Below are 21,363 nucleotides of genomic sequence, written 5' to 3' on the forward strand. Positions count from 1 at the left end.
CCGCCGTATTTAAAGGTAATTGTGCCACTTTCATTGTTTGATGCGTAATCGTAATATGTAATTTGTTTAAGTACTTTATGGTTTTCAATACGGTTTTTCGTGTAATTTAGGGCTATTTTAGTTCAATAACAAATTTGATAAATAGTTTCGATTGATATATGATAACTTTTTAAATGTATAATATTGAATGTTTTTAAATATTTATTACCATCAATGTTGAAGAATAAATCGTTTAGAATTCTTCATAAAACTTCCATGGAATTTAAAACGATTGAGCTGAGTAATAGGAATCTTCGATACATAAATAACATAGTAATGTATAAGCAGAAAGTATAAGAAAAAAAAAATTACTAAAGTGAGATGAAAAAAAAATCTCCGATCTTGGTACACATCCAAAAGGGTGGTGCCAACTAAAACAATGCTTATCATTAATGAAAAGTTTACCGGACGAGTTTTACTTTTGGAATAAAATACGATTAAAAAAATCCACGAAAAGTTCTCACGTGGAGAGTATACTACCCGTATTCAGACGCGTTCACCGCACACGTTTAGTGCGTCGAACACCGATTCGACGGATTCGGGAGACATGGCAAACTGGGTATCAATTATTTATTTTCTATTATTTTTTTTCCTCATCAAAACAAATACGTGATGAGTGCATATTTACGGTACGAAACAGACAATATAAAAATAATAATAATAAAATAAGAACATTTTTTTTACCCGAGAGTAAATATTATTCATATTTCTCGTCATCGTATTACATAAATCGCTCTCCGAAAGGTTTTATTTTTTCCTTTGGTTTACCGTGTATGGGTTCGTTATACGCAAGCGCATCACAGGTGCATGTTTTAAAAATGAAATTCGCTCGATCTGTTGTCCCCCACAAGTCGAGATGAATCTACGTGATCGTGTTATCGTTTACAAAATCTAAAGCTTGATGTCTGCATGGATCAAAAATACATTTCATCAGAACCGATATTATAGCAAGCACTGACAGAATGACAGTATTGTACAAAGACAACCAATGAACTATCTAGAAAATGGATAATTTACATTTAATTTATCCAGACGAGGCAAACAGATAACACTTAAAATACTTATCTAGATAAATGATAAAAGATAACCACGTATATCTGAATAATAAAAAAAAGATAGTTAATATAAAATATTGCAGGGCTGAGGATAACAATAATATTTTGACTCGTTAATTTTTCGGTTAAACTCAAACACTCAAATACCTGTTTAGGGTAGTTTTAACAATCAACCGACATTTGAAATCCAGTGATTGAAATTATATTAAAAAATTTAGCTTGTTTTTCCATCATCAATTGTCACATAACTTTTAGATTATGGGTCTTGAATACTTTCGTTCGAGTTTAGATAGCCCAGGATTGCCGGTTTTAAATTTATTGTCATCAGAATTTATTTTAGAAGAAGAAAATAATGTGTTATATATTATTTGTTTCCAATTAATAAGTTGTAATATATAACCATGATAAGTCGCATTATCGCAAATCTGTAGGTTAATCTCACTAAATAACATAATATGTATAAACAAGGTAATAACATTAAACTTTGATAATAGCGAACATGGAACAAGATCGATTTGGTGTAATTGATACGGCTTATATAACTCAATAATCAGTGTGCTTATTTGAACGAGTAAAAAAAGCACAATAGTAGGTTCTGTTTTCTCCGTATCTCTGTGTACGCATGTAGAGAAAACGTATTATTAATACATAAATAATTGATCAGATGGATTAATTTATATAGGTGACCATAATTTGTGTGACGTTAACGTATAATTTACAGATAAAAATGTTATTTCTACAGTGTCAAATCGTCAACGGGCCAACGTACGTACTCCGCGTAGATGATAGTTGTTCTGTTATCGTAATTATTTCGTAAATATTATTATTATTATTAATTAAATTAAACTATCCCATGCTGCAATAATATTTTCTATAGGGCGCGGTAAATGTTTAGGATTTAAAATAGTTTTGTATCAACAAAATAAAAATTCCTAATTATGAATCTAATCGAATTGAACGATCATAATGTGAAAAAGAATACACAATGTTAAATTGGAGTGACCATTTCATGAAAAAGTAACAGTTTCGTGGAATATTTACGAATTTCAAGAAGTGTAAAAATCTAACAGGAATACCAAACAATTATTAATATAAAAAATTATAAAACGAAATACTATTTCTATATTTACAATATTAATTTTAAGTAGTTGGATAAGCTTGTATTTTTCTCGTTTTAAGAAAGTAAATTTACCAAAACCTTATCTTAAAATAAATCATTATAGCTGACGTACTTACAATAAAAGTTTATATAAAAGATGTTTTGGAATTAAAAAAGAGAAAAAGTTATTGTGTTTGAAAAACTTTGACTCGAAATCGAATTGCATGCTTAAATGGATTAACTTTTTTAAGCAAGGTCTGCTTTTTAATACGACAACTTTGATAGGTAAACTTTGATTTTTATGGTCGACGTATCGTCAAGGGTATCGTACCGAATTGTTTGCCTGTTGAGGTTTAATCATTGAAAAATAATATAAAACAAAATAGTTAGTTATTATATGCAATGTTTTTTTATTAAAAAATTACTTTTTCAATAAATTATGGTAACATGGAAAATATTTACTCCTTTCATGACATACTGTTTTACAAAAAATGCCTTTCAAACTGGTAATTATTTCAATAAATATCGTATCGTATGATAAATCTCTTTCCATCTTTATCTCTCATTGTCTCTCTCTCACTATAACTATAACCTTATCTCTCCTTCTTTCTGAACATTATTTTATTCTAAATTCCTCAGAACGAGACATTAAAAATGCAAAAAAATTACTGCAATAAGACATTATAAGTCAATGTTTTCCTAGCGTTGGCCAAATCATAAACATGCCTATAATCATAAACAAAATCGAAACATGTCTATACGAGCATTATAATTTGATTTTCTTGAAACGTTGATATATTGATAATAATGTTTTAATGAAACTGGCCGCCGTAATAATACCGTTAATTATACTTCAAATTGCATCAAGGCATCATGACTATTTGTACGAATAAGATTACGCCGAGTCGTTACACGCGGTGTACTGCAATAGGTTTTTGTAACTGTAATAATTGTCTTTGTTTTTTTTTCCTACGTAAAAACTGGACAGAACCTAACATTGACTCTACAAATGGGTCGTAAAAAACTAAAGTTCTGGCTTTCTTCGGGGAGTTCTTTATTGAAATTCAAGCTATAAACTCAATGAAAAGACCCTATTATAGCGGATTCGAAATCAGGTTCGAATGAAGAACAGGAAAAAAAAAAATAAAAAAAACGTTTTATTTCGGAAAACAATACTATCATTCTTTTTTCTAGTTTTTAATGGTGATAATGTAGTGGCGCACAATTTAATACTGTTATTATTCTATTCATTTGGAATTTGAACTATTTTGTGGCATACCTTTTGGAATTTTAAAAATAACGATGCTCTATAAATGATTAATCTAAAATCTAAAATCTAAAATGATGCACCATAAATTCGTTCTCAATCGCGCTATGTTTTAAACATAATTAAAATTCAATATAACACTTATATTACACTCTTATTCCAGAAAATCTCTATTAGATTATGTTTTCTCTAATATCCAAGCATACTATGATCCTTATCATTCAATTTAACCGTGGACTATAATGAAACTAGAAACGATAGTTATATTGCATAAAGAAAAAAAATGAATACATACTATACACAACTTATGACAATGGTTATATTTTGTTGAGATGATTAAATAATTTAATCGACAGTTGAACCTAAAGTTCAAAACGCTTAGGCTGTAAAAAATATTTACAGGACTTAAATTATGAAATGAAAAATTGAATAACGTGAATAATTATTATTTTTCTCTTAGATTAAAAATTTCATTTTTTTAAATGATTTTACATTTATTTTCTAATTATAGATATTATTATAGATATTTATAGATCTACGAGTAAATCATGCAATTACGTAAGAAATATTATTTTTTCTGTATACAAAAGATTAAAAATACAATTTCGATGGCATGTCTTACGATCTGCATAGACTTATTATAAATTTTAAAAATATTATACAATTTAGTATTGAGTTATGCAAAAGTTATGCCCACAGAATAACTTATACAATTCAGTATTTTCCAATTGTGACAGTATTTTACTTTTCTCTCGTTTTAATATTTATAAGGTTTGTAAAGTATTATATTATTACTTTCTGATACGGTAATCAGATAGTTATAGGCAGTAGTATTACACAGTACATGTAATTCACAATTACATTTTCGAAATCAAGATTATTGTTGTTTTACTATACTGCATTATTATATAAACTAATAATAAATGATAAAGATTTACATGTCGTAAAGTGTGTTTTTATGATGCACGCGCTTTCAGACTGCGTTTAATATCCGCGTCAGTGTGGACCTATTAATCCGCGTTTATTACATTTACATAGGATTAACCTAAATTTCTACTGAAACAATATTTACAAAACATACATGTGTAATCAAACATTTTCTAGTTGTATATATACGTAGTACACCGCCAAAGTACAAAGAATAAACTAGATTCCTCGTGTTTATCTGGAACACGGTGTGCTAGGACATGATTATATTTCGATCGTAAACCACTATTCACGTGGTGCACACTGCTAAAAGCTTAACTTCCTGTTCAATGGCCGACCTCCATTTTATTCATGTGACACTGATACAGTGATATTACACCACTAAAAATTCAAATGGGCTTATTTAAATTGCCCTTGATTTTATAATATTATATTAAAACAATCTACTTGAATGGATTAGTAGTAACATAAGTATTACAAAAATGAATACAATAGCTATCATCTGCTTTTGGTATGTATTTATTCGACTACCATCACATATAGAGCTCTATATAATATATACATATTATGTTCCATATGTATTATTTCACGATGTTCTAGGCCTACTTATATGTTCATATACGTATCAAAGATATTATTTTATTGTATAAATAATATAATAAATAACCTTGTAGCCACCTGTACGTCGATGACTTGTTAATTAAATTTATCGCTAAAGAAGTAATCATCGTATTTATGGCATTTAAATGTTGAAATGAATATTGTTCAATATTGTTTTTAAATTATAACTTATTATTCAATCCTCGCAGTCATATGTTTAATTAAGATAGGTTGTGCCAATATGTTACAACGTAAAGATGTAAATTATATATTTTGGAACCTCTGTTGGCCCCACTAGCCCTTAGGGTGAAGATGACATTGCTTCTGCTTAAATGCAATATATTCGCAATAAGTATAAGCGTCATAAATATGTATTCGATAAATATGTGTCTTCGTATTTTCACAAAAGTTTATTCTACTCATCGTATCTAATACAAATGTATTCATGAAAATATCGTTTGGTTCAAAATGCATATTACATTTCACACATCACACCTCTACGATAGAATACAATTTCGTAACATGCATGTACACCAAAAGTATTGTTGTTATAAAAAAAAAAAATAAATAAATAAATAAAAAAAGTTTACACGTAGCACTTTTAGTGAATTTATACTCGTATAGGTGTGTCCTCGCAGTAAGTAAAATTCAGAACTTTCCTATACCATTATTTTATGTACAATAATGCGTATTAAAGTTTAATATTCATACAATTCATGGATGTAATCACTAACGATATAAATATTTCATTTACAACAATGAACTCAAAAATTAATTAGACCGATATCAATACTACTAGTCCGTGCCGTGCGGTCAACTAAAATATCGTTAACAAATTTAGTTTTAAATATTTATCAAAAAGTGCATATCGTTGTGGTTACGTGAGAACAAAACTTACTCGTCTTCTGGCTTTTGTGTTGTCCATGAACTTGTACACACGCTCTTGTCAGAGTTTTCAGATTACATTTATTGTGTTCAACTATCAATTATAATGATATGATGTAGATGTACACAACACAGTGTTCGTGACTTCATTTCCCTAACCCCACCCACTACGTTTTTCATTTGGGGGAGTAATACGATGAGAGCAGTTGTTCTTGCTCATCAAAATGTTCACCCCTCTCCAATTTTTTCACCACCCAAATATAAAGTCCCTGCCCCCCCCCCCCGATTGCTGGCCATTCGCGCATATTCCGGTGACGAATTCGGAATTTCGACGTCCGCAAGTTATTATTTTCTTTTCTACAATGTCCCTCTTCCGATGATAGGGAAAAAAAACCTTTATTATTTGCTTTCATAACACGCAAACTTAAACACGCATAATACAAATAGAACGCACCACGATAAGATTAGACCATTTTACACCCTGAAAATTATACGGTTCACGAAAAATAAAGAAAAATCTCCCCCAACTGACCCTTCTGCGCGCCTGCAAAAGTGTTGTTTTGCACGTCATTCGCCATGACTCGATTCGCCGCCATAAGTTAGTTACGAACCGATGGCGGCAGGACTGACAGGATCAAACATTCGAGGACGCGAAGTACCGTTTAATTAAAACACTCGGGTTTTAAATCAGGTGTCAAAATTTAGGTAGCCCAAGAAAACTAATGAAAAACCATCTTACAGTGTGTCGAGTTATAATGTTGAATCTCATCGTTAAATAATGAAATTATCTTAAAGACATGTTAAAGACATTTTAATTACTTATTACGTAATACCAGTGTACAGTTATTTTTAATATACAGATATTTTTAATGACAAGTTGACAGCTTCGTGAGTTCAAAGAAATCTTAATGACATTCTAAAAAGCTTGTCCGAGATTAGAGTTTTGATCTCGTGGCAGTCGACTTGAAGTTGTAACGCAAAATTACGGACGGGGTGATCGGGAATAAAATAAAACCCTTAACCGAACGTGGTACAAAAGTCTAGTTGTTTCTTTCCTCATTTCGCTGTCGCGATTCAAACATTTGGTTTGAATAACGTTGTGATTCAAATGTGTTGTGCGAAATAATTGTTTATCAAACAAGCGATTAGGCGTACAAGAACGATGTTACATTACAAACACGTCCTGGATCTCAGAAAGGAGCTTTGAAATGGAATCGAGTTATTACAGTACCACGTAAATTATTCATATAAGACGCGTACTCGGAGAACACGGTGTTTATTGTTCGGTAAAAGTTGAGTATGTAGTCTGTGGTTATTGTTCCGTGGCGATAATGCGGAATTCTGTGCGAAAATGTATGCAGAATACTGCTGTACATCAATAATGTTTAAAATTTTAATCTATGATTCGACGGACTATCTATATACGTGGTACAAAATCAACAGGGAAACTGCACTTGACACTTCAGCGCTGTATTTATGTATACACCGTATATATATATATATATACTATTAGCTCTACGTCAGTTTATATCAAATTTAGCGAAAAACAACAACCAACAACACGCCGATGACGTATCTGAATGAAAACAATAGGCTGAAATCGATGGAAATTATTGACTTTTAGACTAGCAAACGTTTTGTCGACAAACAACGAAAAATATTAAAAGCGCTACTGCGGAACTTAACAGCACGAGTTTGACGGATGGAAAAAATAATCGCATTACGCGTTTTATTATAGCCATAATATACCATAGAATAAATGAGAGGCTATAAGCGGTGGCGTTCGTAAAAACGTCGAGTATACTTTTACGAGTTACGTTTGTTTTAACACGACTGCGATCATTGCAATTAAATATACAACATGTTTAACTGTCGCATTTGACGCGCTTAAGGGTTTAAACAGCTACTGTTTATTTTTAATAAATAGATGATTTTTTTTTTGTATGACTAACTTATATTTTGTCACTAAATATTACCGCATAAATGTCAACGGGCGTATAATTGGATTTTTCCCTACTTTTTATAGGTGAAGGCTAATTTATTCGTCAGCATTAAAAACAATAATTACTCGTTCAACTTTTACGTTATTATATTATGAACTGCCTCTCCCTCTCGGAAAAAAAATTAATAAATAAATAAAAAAAAGTGGGAAAACAAACAATGAAAAAATAATGTGTACAAATTATACTTGCAGGTATTACGGCGCGTGTATAATACCTACATATAATTTTTAAAACTGCCATCCCTCTTTTTATTTTTCATTGGCGGCATAACTGTTATAATAATGCATCGTTGCAATGTGCGATATTTATGTCTGAAGCGTGAACTGTTAAAAACCGAATAATAATCACGATATATTACTACATGTAATCGTTACGAAAATAATATTTTGAATTACGTAAATCATAGTTTTGCAGTATAACAATCGTATTTCCGATGTGCTAGGTTATTTTTACAACGACAATGATGTTAAATATTATTGATATCGCTTATTTTTCATTTTATAGTCTTCCTTAACCATACATTGGAATTCGTGAATATTGTGCTATTTGGTAATAAAACGTTTTGAACGCATTCTGCGGAGGAGTTCATGTTTTATATTCGTATTCATCCGACACGCAGTTGTACAGCGGAATACATCGTGAATCATATTATTTAACGACAGTAGTTGAGAAAATAAGGAAAAATAAATATTTTTTAATCTCCAGCATCGTACGGTTCTTCGCGGAAGAAAATATGATCTTCGCATAACATTGAGCGGATGATGTCAAACACGTTTCTCTTCGATAGTTTTCGTTGCAGTATCCATACGCATAGCCGAATCCAATTAGTGTTATGATACACATCATTCGTGTACTTGAGCGAAAATCGTTGGCCATTTCGATGGCGCGTTGGTGATCAATATTATCAACAATAGTTTTCGAACCATATCAGCTGCTGTGGTCCATGATCACGGACGAGGGGTAGTCTGGTACGTCAATGAGCGATACGCTTCCGACATGGCATCTCAAATCCGTCAAAAGAAGTGAAAATAAGTGACTTCAACTCTTAATATCGCACTACGGTTACCAATCTAGTTTACTATCATTGTTCCGAATACACGCACATACAAGTGTAAATTAAAATATCGTGCACAAACCGTGTTGTTTTATGGGGTGGAGGGTTTGGAAGATTGATCAGTGATCTCGTGGCTGGCACTTGTGGGCGCGGAGTACTCATTATTCAATGGTTCACAAGCTTGATATTACATTATATTCGAATAACAGGTGTTGACAAGGTGTGGACCTAAGAATAACGGCGACGGGCTCGTTTCCCACCATCTTCAATCCAAAATAATGCACACCGCTATCGAGTGGATTGCCGAGCGAAGACGTTACGCGCACAAAAATATATCTCGTGTTCACGTCACGAGTACGTTTTTTTCGAACCCCAATGCAAACTCCGGCCGTATTAATATTCATTCATTGACCCCGTTGAATCGATTAAACTGTTAAGTGTTTAACAAACAAGTTAAAGTGTGTTGTTAGCGAATTGTTGAAAAATTAAATTTTTAAACCGTCCGAATATGTTTGAAATGAATGATTAAGTTGATATTTTTTGATTAAAAATAAAGAAAATAAAAAATTAAAAGTATTGAAAAATAAAAATAAAATATTCTTCATTAAAACGGTAAGCCATTATAGTCTTGATTTATCGAATGGCATTCATTATTATTTTTTAATTGATTTTCTTAGTTTACACAAGTTCTAAAAACGAACAATTTTCACACACAAGAACCCTATTCTTTTAGATATGCATCGATTATAACACAATTTATTAATAAAATATTATGTATAAATAAAATTGCTTTCAAAAATAATCGACGTATTTTTAAAATGTAAACTACTAATAGTCACTCGGGATAAACAGATGTGTATCCATATCAATATAAATTTAATTTAATAATTTAATAAATAATAATTTTTAGACGATACACAGGTTGTTAGTTTAAAACAATTTTAAGTTAATTTTGAATCGATAGAAAAATAAAAAATAAAATACTAAAATAATTACCTCGGCTTATATGTGTTATATGATATTGTTTAATTTGGTCATAAGTCACTATGTATTTAATGTTAGTAAATAAAACTACTCGAATACAATAATAATGAATTGTATTGAAAAATAATGTTTTTTCATCAAAACCTTATTACCGATTTCGTAAAAGGTTAAAAAAAATATGAACGACGATAGAACCTGGATATTAGTATTTATTTTTTTATTATGCAACACAATAAGGAAAAAAAAAACTGCAAACCTTTATAGGTTTTTTTCGTGATTACAGTAGTACACAAGTATGTACACATACATACATACATATATATACAAACACATATGCATATACACAGAACACAAGGGTGGAAACTTCGCCAAGGTTATGGGAAAATAATTTGTAGACGAAAAATAAATGGCTGTCAACAGGTAAACGATGACAGACACAGCACCATCATTGGGTCAAGAGCAACGCTACATCGTTTAATGTATCGTGTACCTCTATATTTACACGGCGCATATTATTATAAACTCATAGTTTTTTGAAGTGTCAAAAGTTTATATCCCATTGGGGTGTATCGATTGAAAGTGCCACGCAGCAAACCATTATTATATCAACTCGACCGTTTCCATCACATTACGTGTCCCGTGGTCGAAATATTAATAATATATAAATGGATAAGGTTAATACTGTCCAAGTTTTCTCTTCGTGAGTTCCTGGAATATTAGTACAAAACAGTAGAGCACATGTTCATTTCTGGTATTTTGCTACAGCTGCCACAGTTTACGAAGTATTTTCCTCACTTTTTATCGATTCCTTCCATCGATCATGACTATAGCAGTTCTATCCGATCCATCTGAAATCGTTTCCTATCTTTCTGTCAATTTTTAACAAAGTAGTGTAATTATAACTGTATCATTGAATTATTTTTATTTATTAAAACTGCTTGTACAATGTATGTACAATAATAATAATAATAATAATTACAGTCCTTTATTCTCCAAACACGACCACTTAGTCATTCCTGCGTTCTAGGTTTTGGATGAATTACTGTCCGAAATCCGTTTGGTATCAAATATTACATTTTCGATCTTCTCATTCTGTTCCGTTTGAACGTTTCGAATACTAATTAGCTGATCATACAGAATCTAGGTATCGAGTAGGTACCTACAACTCATAGCCGTTTGAGCTCTGTTACACGCTGCAATTCGACGAACATATTTAAAACCATCGACTTACACTACTATGCTGTGGGTCAGATAATTTCATATAATATTCTGGTCGTTAAAACTTTGAAGTACGAAAAAATATTGCGTCCGTTCCAAACAAATGACGCCCATTGTAAAGTAGTGATAATGATCTGCAATTTGGGTCATTATGATGGGTTGCACAGCGATGGAGTTGACGCCCCCAAATTTATTAAAATATTAACCGAAAATGCATGTTTTAAAACTTAATAGTTACTACGTAAATGGCATACCTGTGCACAAATCATGACATCCAACGCAAAATAATATATCTATTTATTAGTTTAATTGAGCTTAAAAGTATAAATTAAATATAAATTAATTAAATTATTATAAAATGTATAACAATTTAATATATATATATATATATATATATATTTTACATTATATTTAAAATACAGTTTAAAACATCAGCCTCAGTTATGTGCAAGCTAAAAAATGAATGCAAAATATTCGAATATTCTATAAAAAACAATACAATGTAAATTAAATCGACCGTGTCGGTAAATATCTTAATTAAACCGTGTCAAAACCAATCAAAAAAGATAATAAAAATATGTTCACTCCTACTAACCAATCTTGCAGAAAAAAAAATTAAATTAAATTAATAATCATAATAATAATGAAAAAAAAAAAAAAAAAGGATTATAAATAACAAGTTTAATATTCAGGGAGTTATAAACAAAAATAATGATTTTGCTACAGAAAAAACCTATTACAAAGTTTTCGACATAGAAAAAAAAAGTTAGACTTATTGTTCATTCTGCCACCGACGTCTAGTAGCTGTACAATAATCGATTATATTGTAAAAATTTTACAGTAACTCGTAAACGATACGTCAAACGAAAACCGCGGAGTTGTGTATAGTACTGATGAAATAAACATCCATATTTTACATAATATACATGGTTATTGTACCGCACAACATGCTTATATTTTCCAAATATGTAATATACATATGGTGATCAGATATACTATTTTTCATAGAACAGTACTCTTTTTTTGATGTGTATCTTAGTGTCTTTAACAATAGTTTTAAGTATTGTTATATTTATTATGTAAATTTGTAAAACTAAATTTGATATATCAAATAGTGGGCACAGCAGTATAATAAATCATATAAAAAAATAACAACATCGAGTAGCATAAATATTATTGCATCTAGTTGAAAGAAAAATATTTTTTTTAAAACGTATGATCTTGCTAATGAAAATTTACAACTTGCTGCAAAAGAAGTAACTTTTGCTTATCACACTATCAAACACATGCAAAGTTGTAGATCCTTAGATTGTACTTCTAAGGTAGTTGCAATATTATTTGAACCAAAAATTGCTTTGGATAAAACTAAAACTGAATGTAATATCACTAATTAATTTTCCAACGTAGCCTCACAAAATGCTATATATTTTAGTATATTGATTGATTCTTCTAATCATAAAAAAATAAAAATAGTCCAATTACTAAGTAATTGAACAACAAGTCTTATGAGATATTTTAGTTTAAAAATAGGAGTGCAAATTAAATTATTAAAACTTAAAGTATTACCCGGAGAAACATCTAATATATTAAAGGAATATGTTTTTAATTCTTTAACCAAACTAAATATTGTATCAAAGTGCATATGCAGATGTAGATAACACTAACACTAGTTTTGGAGAATCAAAAAGACAAGAAAAAAACAATTTATTCAAAAAATTAAACGATTTATGTTCTTCCTCCATTGTTGGTGTTAGATGTGTAGCACACATTCTAAATAATTGTGTTCAAAATTCGACTGACGTTTTACCTTTTGATATTGAAGTAATTGTTGTAAAAGTTTTGAAATATTTTTACATTTACACTGTTAGAGCTAGTTCATTAAAAGATTTTTATGATACTAAAGAAGTTGAGCACAAAAAAAAAATGTTGTCTTTTCAAAAACCAGATTTTTAAGCTTAATGCAGTTAGCTTTTTGCAGTTGAACGAATTTTACAAATGTTTAAGCCATTAAAAAAATAGTTTAGCACGGTAGAATACCTAATAATCTTAAAAGATTTTTTTTGAAAATCCTCTTGGAGAAATTTGGTTTGTTTTGTTTACAACAACTCATCTTTATTTCATCAAACTGTTTAAAATGTTAAAGGTAATAAAATATGAGTAACTGAAACAGCCTTAGAATATTTTAAATTCATTAATACTCACACAGAGAAAAATAAATATTTTTATCAACTAAAGTGAAACAATCATTATCCAAACTTCATAATAATTATCATGAAAATATTTCTGAATGAAAATAAAATAATAAAATAAAAAACTAGGAATAGTATGCCAATAAGTATTAAATTTTCCTGGTAAAAGTGCACCAATAGAAAGATAGTTTTCACAAATCAATAATTATTGAACAAGTGAAAAATCTCAATTACATGTTTCACAAATGGTAGTTTTTACAAACTTTGATGAAAATTGTAATGAAACTTCAAAGCTTTGAAATTTGATATTTAGTTCTTAAAAAGTTAAACACCACGTCATATTTCGGTGCATTGCTAAAAGCGACACGTGTACCATTTTTTGGTACACTTATTTTACGAATAAGTTTTTGTGTAATATTATAGTTACACGGGATTCTTTGGCTAAAAGTATTAAATGTACCTCTTGTGGTACACATAAATACGATTTGAACACAGGAAAATATTTCTTAGTCCACCAGACAAATAAATTTTTGACTAGTCCATTGAAATATTAAACTTTTTAGGTAAAAAAAAATCGAAAATACCATCACGAAGGTTACTTGTTATTTATTTATTTTTTTTTTAATTCAAATGTTGTGTTTTTGTATTACTATATATAGAAAATAAATAAATAAAGTTTGTATTTTTTTATTTAAATTTTACACTAGGTATTTTTATCTTTAAAAAATTATTTATCCTTTAGTTTAAGTTTACTTTGAATTACTTTAATTTAAAATATTTTCATCGTAAAGATACACACTAAATGAGTTGACATTATAATTTTAAATAATTAGTTTTTATAGTTGGTAATAATAATATAAAAATGATGTAATGAGATGAAAAAAAAAATAATTATTATAGAAAGAGATAATCTATGGATTATGGTAATGAACTATGCCTATAACATAAGTAAAACAGGTAGAATAGTATACACGTTGGGTAATTATTATAGAAGAGATACTAAGTTATAAAATCTTCTAGTGAATTTTTATATCTGGTTACTATAAATATACAGGTAATGTTTTATATTTATGCGGTATTGTTACTTCACGCACGTGAACATTTAACAACCTATAATCAAAACACAACACTGAAACGTTACATCAAATTTCATAATTTATGGTAATTTTGATGGGTCGATTTTTCTTTTTTAATTTAGCATTTAAATTACAACATACAGCAACGTTGACAGCTAACTATTTCGTTAAAACCGTAACACCAGGTAAAAATGTGTAATTTTAAAATCCTACGCTTGTTGTCGTAATAAGTTCGTACTATCTATTGGAACTTCGTACTCAATTATTTTTGACTCGATTTTATCGAATCATTGTGTACTCGCTTTCAAACCTACCAAATAGTGTTCAATGAGTAAAACATAATTCAAAACTAGCTAAGTGTAAAACTTTTACGTTCACGTGTAATAATTTTTTATCATAGGGGTATGCATGGTATGTAGCCCGGACACCCTCCAAAAATTGTAAATGGAGTTTAACAGTTTATGTCTAAGAGTAAGGCGCTTGTATTTTAATTGTTTTCTTTCGAATGAAATATAATTTATTTTAAAATAATTGGTAAAAAATAAATAATATTTCGTAGTAGATAAAATAAAACTAAATATTCAAAATGTTCATACAAAAAATTATCATGATAATATAACACCTACAATTGACTACAAAAGTACAGATTATATTATTATATTTATTACATTAATACGAGTAATTGAGCTATCTTAAAAGAATATACAATATCCAAGAAAAACATATTCATTGGGACTAATGTACCACAACTTTATATAAAAAAATAAAGTTATATTTATTTGTTTATGGTTTAAAATTTAGTAACTATACCAACAAATTGTATTAAAAAGGGCCAACAATTATTGTAGGAAACCCCTGATATACAAGTCTGCACCAGCCTGTATTGGTTACGACTATACTCAATCAACACTCTGTATATAAGATTACAGAGTACTTTTGTGGTTAAGTATTGACTGATTCGCGTATGCTGAAATGCTAAAAAAAGTGTTTACCCAACAAAATATTTCAAATCGGTTAAATCAAACTATTTACAGGAGAAAATCGATATAATTGATATATACGATATATACTACAGTTATTTTCTTGATAAATACCAAATAAACTTTTTTAAGTTCTCGAGAGAAGAAAAGTCCAGAAAACTATTATAAATTATGAAATTTTTGAACACTATCGATATCAACATTTAATAAGCTTAACACTGTTCATTGGGATGATATTTTAAGAGAAATTCTTTTGCATTATTCACCAAACTAAAATAAATGAAAAAAATATATTAGGTCAACTAATGGAAATCGTACTGTTGTTATTCAATAAGATTTCTCAAATAATGATTAATTTATACAAATCTTTTATTCCACAATGTTTTTATAAAAGGGATTGATAATTTGCTAAAATACTGATAAATATATAAAGTGGATGAGAAATAATTTTTAATCTTTCATCAAAAATACCATTATAAACTGCATATATTGGTACGTATTATAATAATAACGAGAATTTTCATAATCATTTTATTCTATGAATTTAAACGACGTAAAATTATAGTGATACAAAATGTATTGTTCATTATTTTAGTCTAAGATTCAATAAACGCATGTTAAATGTATAGAAACGTAATTATCTGTGAAAATCACACAGTATTGAAATTATCTGAACGGTATCCATGAAAACTAAAATATTTATGCAAGACCATTGGTTGAAAAATGTACTTAAATATTTTTAACACATTACATCAGTATACATATTTTGTATTAAATACATCCACTTTATCGATCACATCGAAAAAGTACAAGACTTTTATTACATCATAATATTAATAAAATCATCATTATATATATTGAAAATATTATTTCATAGTGATAAAAACTGTATACAACAAATATACAACTGTTAATTTTTCAATAACCAAAATATATAGAATGTTATACTCATTTTACAACGTTATACCCAATATAAATTGATTTAGATAAAATCTCACATTTTACGATGTAACTTATAAATTTTAAGTTTCATTAAGTACAATTTAACATATTATGTACCATACAGTTAATTTGAATTCATTCTTCATTAGTTGATTAATATATTTCCCGGCATTTCTAGATCCGTTTTGGCTTATCAAAAATGAGAAGTTCACTGTGCTATGGTTTTAATTTTTGTTTTCTTAACAAAATATTTGAAGTAAAATAGTAATCTAATCTTATGGATGAATACGGTTTCTAGTACCGGGAAAATACTGAAAACGATAAAATAATAAACTTGAACTGTTCAATTAAATACTTTTCTACCCGAATATACACAATGCGGAAACGGGTTATTATATAATTACTCAACAAACCAAACAGAAAATCAAATTTCATACCCATAGTGAACTTTTCAACTTCGGGAAACGTATCGAACAAGTATTTATCAGAATGTAACTCAGCAGTTCGTGTTACGTTTATTACGAGTCTATTAAAGAACAGTGACGACAATCGGAAATTAAAATCTTTATTATAAAACAAATCAAGACAGATTTATCCAAATGTTAATGCTCATAGATCGAGGACTTTCTAGAGCATCATGTATGCGCGTGTATTCCAAAAATAAACGTTCGGTTGCATCTAGCGCATCATTTGACAGTAAACAGTTAACATTTAACAATTGCTAGTGCGTGGAATACAATAATTTGCATCATTTCAATCGTACATGTACGTGTCTGGATTAGTGATGGGCAAATTCCCGGGAACATATTTTTGGGAATTTCCCCGGTGAAATTCCCAGAAATATAATAAGTTTTTTAATATTGATCATAGATTTCAGTTTTCAATTAAACTTATGGCTGTAAATTATCCAAATTAAAATTTTTACTGATAATTACAAGTTATATTTTTATTTGCAATAACGGCATTCAAATATCTTTTTACCATTTACAGTTTTTTCTTGGTAAGAAATGGCTGGTGGTAAAAAAAATTTGATTAGCACCAAACAAATAACGTACTTTATATACTAATACATACACTAGATTTAAACACAAAAAGTTATTAACAGAAATGTTAAGATTTTTGTGAAGTGAAAAACTAAAAATTTAACTTACTTGGTACTATAGTAACAGAAATTAAATATATAAAATTAATAACTATGCAAATGGAAAATACTAAAATGGAACAACGATAATTCTATAATCAATTATAATCTAATATATTGTTTATCAATAAGTATGTTGGTCAACAAAGCCAATTGATGTGAACAAAATACACTTATAAATACTGTTACTCTAGTACAGAGTACAGACGTATAGTAGTAGTATAGACTGTAATTAGATTTCCACTCAATTTTTTTTTCTTTCTTTTTTTGAAAGAAATTTCTCGAGATGCTGAGGAATATTTCGGGAATATTTCCTGTTCCCGGAAACATTCTTTTGGGAATATTTCTAGTGGCACATTACTAATCTGGATGTTTTCATTACCATTAGGCGGATATCGGATAATGTACCCCAACAAGAGTTCCTGTGGTCACCTGATCCATTAGTGGATCCAAACCAAGATAATGAGTTTAATAATGAAGAGGAGGGGCAATTGATATGATTTAAAGAATACACATAAATGTTATAACCCGGTGCCTGCGAAAAGTCATGTCCATATCTGCATGCAGTTCCGGTACTGCGCTCATCGTTGACCGCGAACGTTCTAGTACCTGACCAGGATACACTCGCGTTCACATTAATATATGTCGTCGAATCGCGTTTGAATTATGGTGGTATATAATGTTACACTTTTAGCGGTGCAAAAATTGTGATCGTTATACGATGAGTTGTGGGGAATGAATAAAAAAAAAATAACGTGAACTATACAATACGTTTCGCATATTTACCAGCTATCTCGAAGTCTCTGGTTCGATGCGGTTGATGGAAGTTCTAATAGTCCCGCGTCACATTTACTTGGTAATGGGTAGTATTCTGAAAAATAAGAACAGTCTTATTGTATGATGTACTTTACTATCAATAGCATTTTTACATCGTAACAGTTTACGATTTTTAGTATAAAACAAGTTCACTTTAGACGGTTGGTAGGTATGGAAACACATACGAATAAAACACACAGACACATATCCGAATTCAATTTTCTACTACATCTTAATGGTGTGTTTAGTGGCCGACCTAAAGGGACGTAAAAAGAGAAACAGCCGGGGTATGGAAAAAACTGCTGGATATGGAGATCGGAGCTGAAGGAGACGAAAAAGAAAATAATAATGTCACTGTGAAAAGATTGTTGCGCTGGGACAAGACCTGAATAACAGTCGCCTAATAGTTTTTTTTTTCCTATTCTGTTCCTCGGGTAACAACGATCGTTGCGAAGGGCATTTCCCCCGGATTTCCGTATTTTATTTCAACCGTTCGCCCCTCCGACAACACGCCTCATCACCCTCTTCCGCCAAGGCCGTATTATATCTATTGTCACGGTCCGCTTTTGGCTTGAAAGTGTATACGTACGTTTTCGTGGTACACATGTGTACCTATCAGGATTATAATACTACGTGCATGTATTATGTGGACGCGTTCAAGTCCAGACGTGGAGAGCGAATAGAAGGAAAAAATCCCATCAGCTCCGAAAAAAAAAAAAATCCTATAAAGAATAAATAAAAAATACATTTATTTTTTCAACGTCGACAGTGTCGAGATAAAGAATACGGTCGAGGAATGATAATGGTTTCATTCGAATGATGAGCGACCTAAATAAACATCTTAAATGACCTCTTTTGCATATGCTTACAAATGCCAGGTATCGTTGAATACCATAGATGTTTAAACGTATATAATTGCTATACTCGATTGTATATGTTTGTTTGTGCAGGATGCGATGTAATCGTGCGTAATGGTGTTATAGGTCAGTAAACGAAATAATAGAAAGATTTATTTCGAAAGCAAATTACTACAATTAAGTTAACTCCTATATTTTTGGAGATTCAGGAGCTTTCAGACGTCACGCGTCATTTTTTTCTGTAATAGAGTATCTTCTCAAAAGCATGGTTGATAATTATTTATTATATTATATTTTTATTTTGTCCAAAATGTTTTTTTTTTAACATTACAAATTAGTGAGTATCTCTTTAGAGTAACATTCATAAATAATTATATTTATGAAAACTGTATTATTTCAATTCTAATACGTAGTATAATATACTTTTTAAACCAAATAACTTGGATTATAATTTTGAAATGATTGATTAATTTTATAAGCTCCTTAACTGTCATACCGAGTATAAAATATGTTCATATTCTATGGCGAGCTTCATGAGAATAACCCCTAACTCGAAATAAGTTAAATTCACTAGTGACACATTTTCATAAAATACAAAATTCAATCTTTTTTTAAGTAAAAAGTTTTTAACCCATATAAAGAGTACCTTGAAGTTTTTTTTTACTCGCCATACCTTTGTTAGGTTTTGTGATACATTGCTCTACTTCTTCAAGTATATTTTATTTTATAAAATAAATAATTATTATAATGTGAACAATCAAATAACTGTTGATAATCATTCTGTAACAATATTTCTCAAAATCTATAATTTTCTTCCTAAAATTCAGCAATAGGCATAACGCTGTTAAAGGAGAAAACAAATCTTCCGTTGTATAAGATGTTACCCCGAATGTAAAAATATAGTTAAAGAATATTGAGATTTGTTCATTATATTTTTGAAAAAAATATTCATTTTAAGGATTTATAAATTGATAAGATAAATTGAAATTAAATTACGTAATGTATCTACTTAAAACATGTATGGTCAATGTATTGTGATAATTGTGATCTAATTCGTAGAAAAAATTACAGAAAATTAAAAAAATCACCATTTTAAGAAAAAAATGCACAGGAAAATCTTGTAAATATATTTTTTTTTACAAGAATATTTGCAGTCGTCCAATCATTTTCATGTTATATGGTCACGTTAATAGTGGACTGACAGTCAAAATTTTTTTAAATATAAAATCTCGGATTAAAAATTTTTCCATAGCTATTTGGAATCAACTAAATGCTTTTAACTGGTCTCGACGAAATTATCGCGGATAAGACATTTCCTAAAAGTATTTTTGCGTAATACCACGTACTCATATTCTGATTACGAACACGTGTTGTACGATTAAGACTGGAAAATCATACAAAAGTCAGGATTAGTCATGATGTCAATAGTCAGAATATTGAATTACAATACGTCTGCACTTCTGTTGCAGTATAATCTATATATATATGTTCTACGACGATGAGAAACATTTTTAATAATGTTCGACACGCTATGTATATATTAATCAAATAAAATATAAATAATGTATAATATATTAATAGATCAAATTGTGAAAGTCATTGAACGGCAAACTGCAGCAAATTTTGAAATAATAATCAGTGATAGATTTAGGAGTTTTGAAAAGCCAGGTAATGACTACTAATATCCAATCGGTAGTCATCCCTACAAAAAAAAAAAAAAAATAAATAATAAATAATAAAAAATAAATAGATTGACATATATTGAGGAAAGAAATCATAATCATTTTTTGATTATTATATGCTACCCGTGCAAACGGACTTTCCGCGTGCACGGCTTCGATTATGTCGACTTTTCCCGTTTTATTCGTTCCTCACTTTCCGTCATTAGTCTGTACAATTGTGAATTTCGGTTGTGAATGTTATTAATGTGTTGTGTTCGTGATTTATGTAAATCGAGTGAATTATTATAAAAGAATGTATTCTTGACCACTTTTGTCGTTGTTTTTCCTTTTTTTTTTCAATTCCATCTAGTTTGCTGTTTATCGTTTCCTCTTGTAATAACACATCACCTCTTTTTATATTCCAATATAAGATATATTGTTTAATTTTTTTTTTTTTCTATCGTTGTTTGTTATTGCGGCAACAAATTATTATTCCCTTTTTCATATTTTTATTATTACATGTACTATCATCTGCTATTGCGGGGACACATATATTATTGTTATTCACAC

The 21,363-nt window shown here is 29.5% G+C and overlaps 1 protein-coding gene across 3 annotated transcripts in view; it reads right to left on the reverse strand.

The window, feature by feature from the left end:
• Positions 1-21,363, reverse strand: part of LOC112692718 (acid sphingomyelinase-like phosphodiesterase 3a) — a 279,185-nt gene that overhangs the window by 229,652 nt on the left and 28,170 nt on the right. For 2 of the 3 annotated variants that reach the window (XM_025567472.1, XM_025567471.1), the window contains exon 2: positions 18,246-18,330. The exons of the other annotated variant lie outside the window; for it this stretch is intronic. The gene's annotated coding sequence lies outside the window, so the exon portion shown is untranslated. The remainder of the gene's footprint in view (positions 1-18,245; positions 18,331-21,363) is intronic. 3 annotated transcript variants of the gene reach the window in all.

Source organism: Sipha flava, unplaced genomic scaffold (genome assembly GCF_003268045.1).
Source record: "Sipha flava isolate LNK unplaced genomic scaffold, YSA_version1 76_pilon_pilon, whole genome shotgun sequence".
Classification (NCBI taxonomy): Eukaryota; Metazoa; Arthropoda; class Insecta; order Hemiptera; family Aphididae; genus Sipha; species Sipha flava.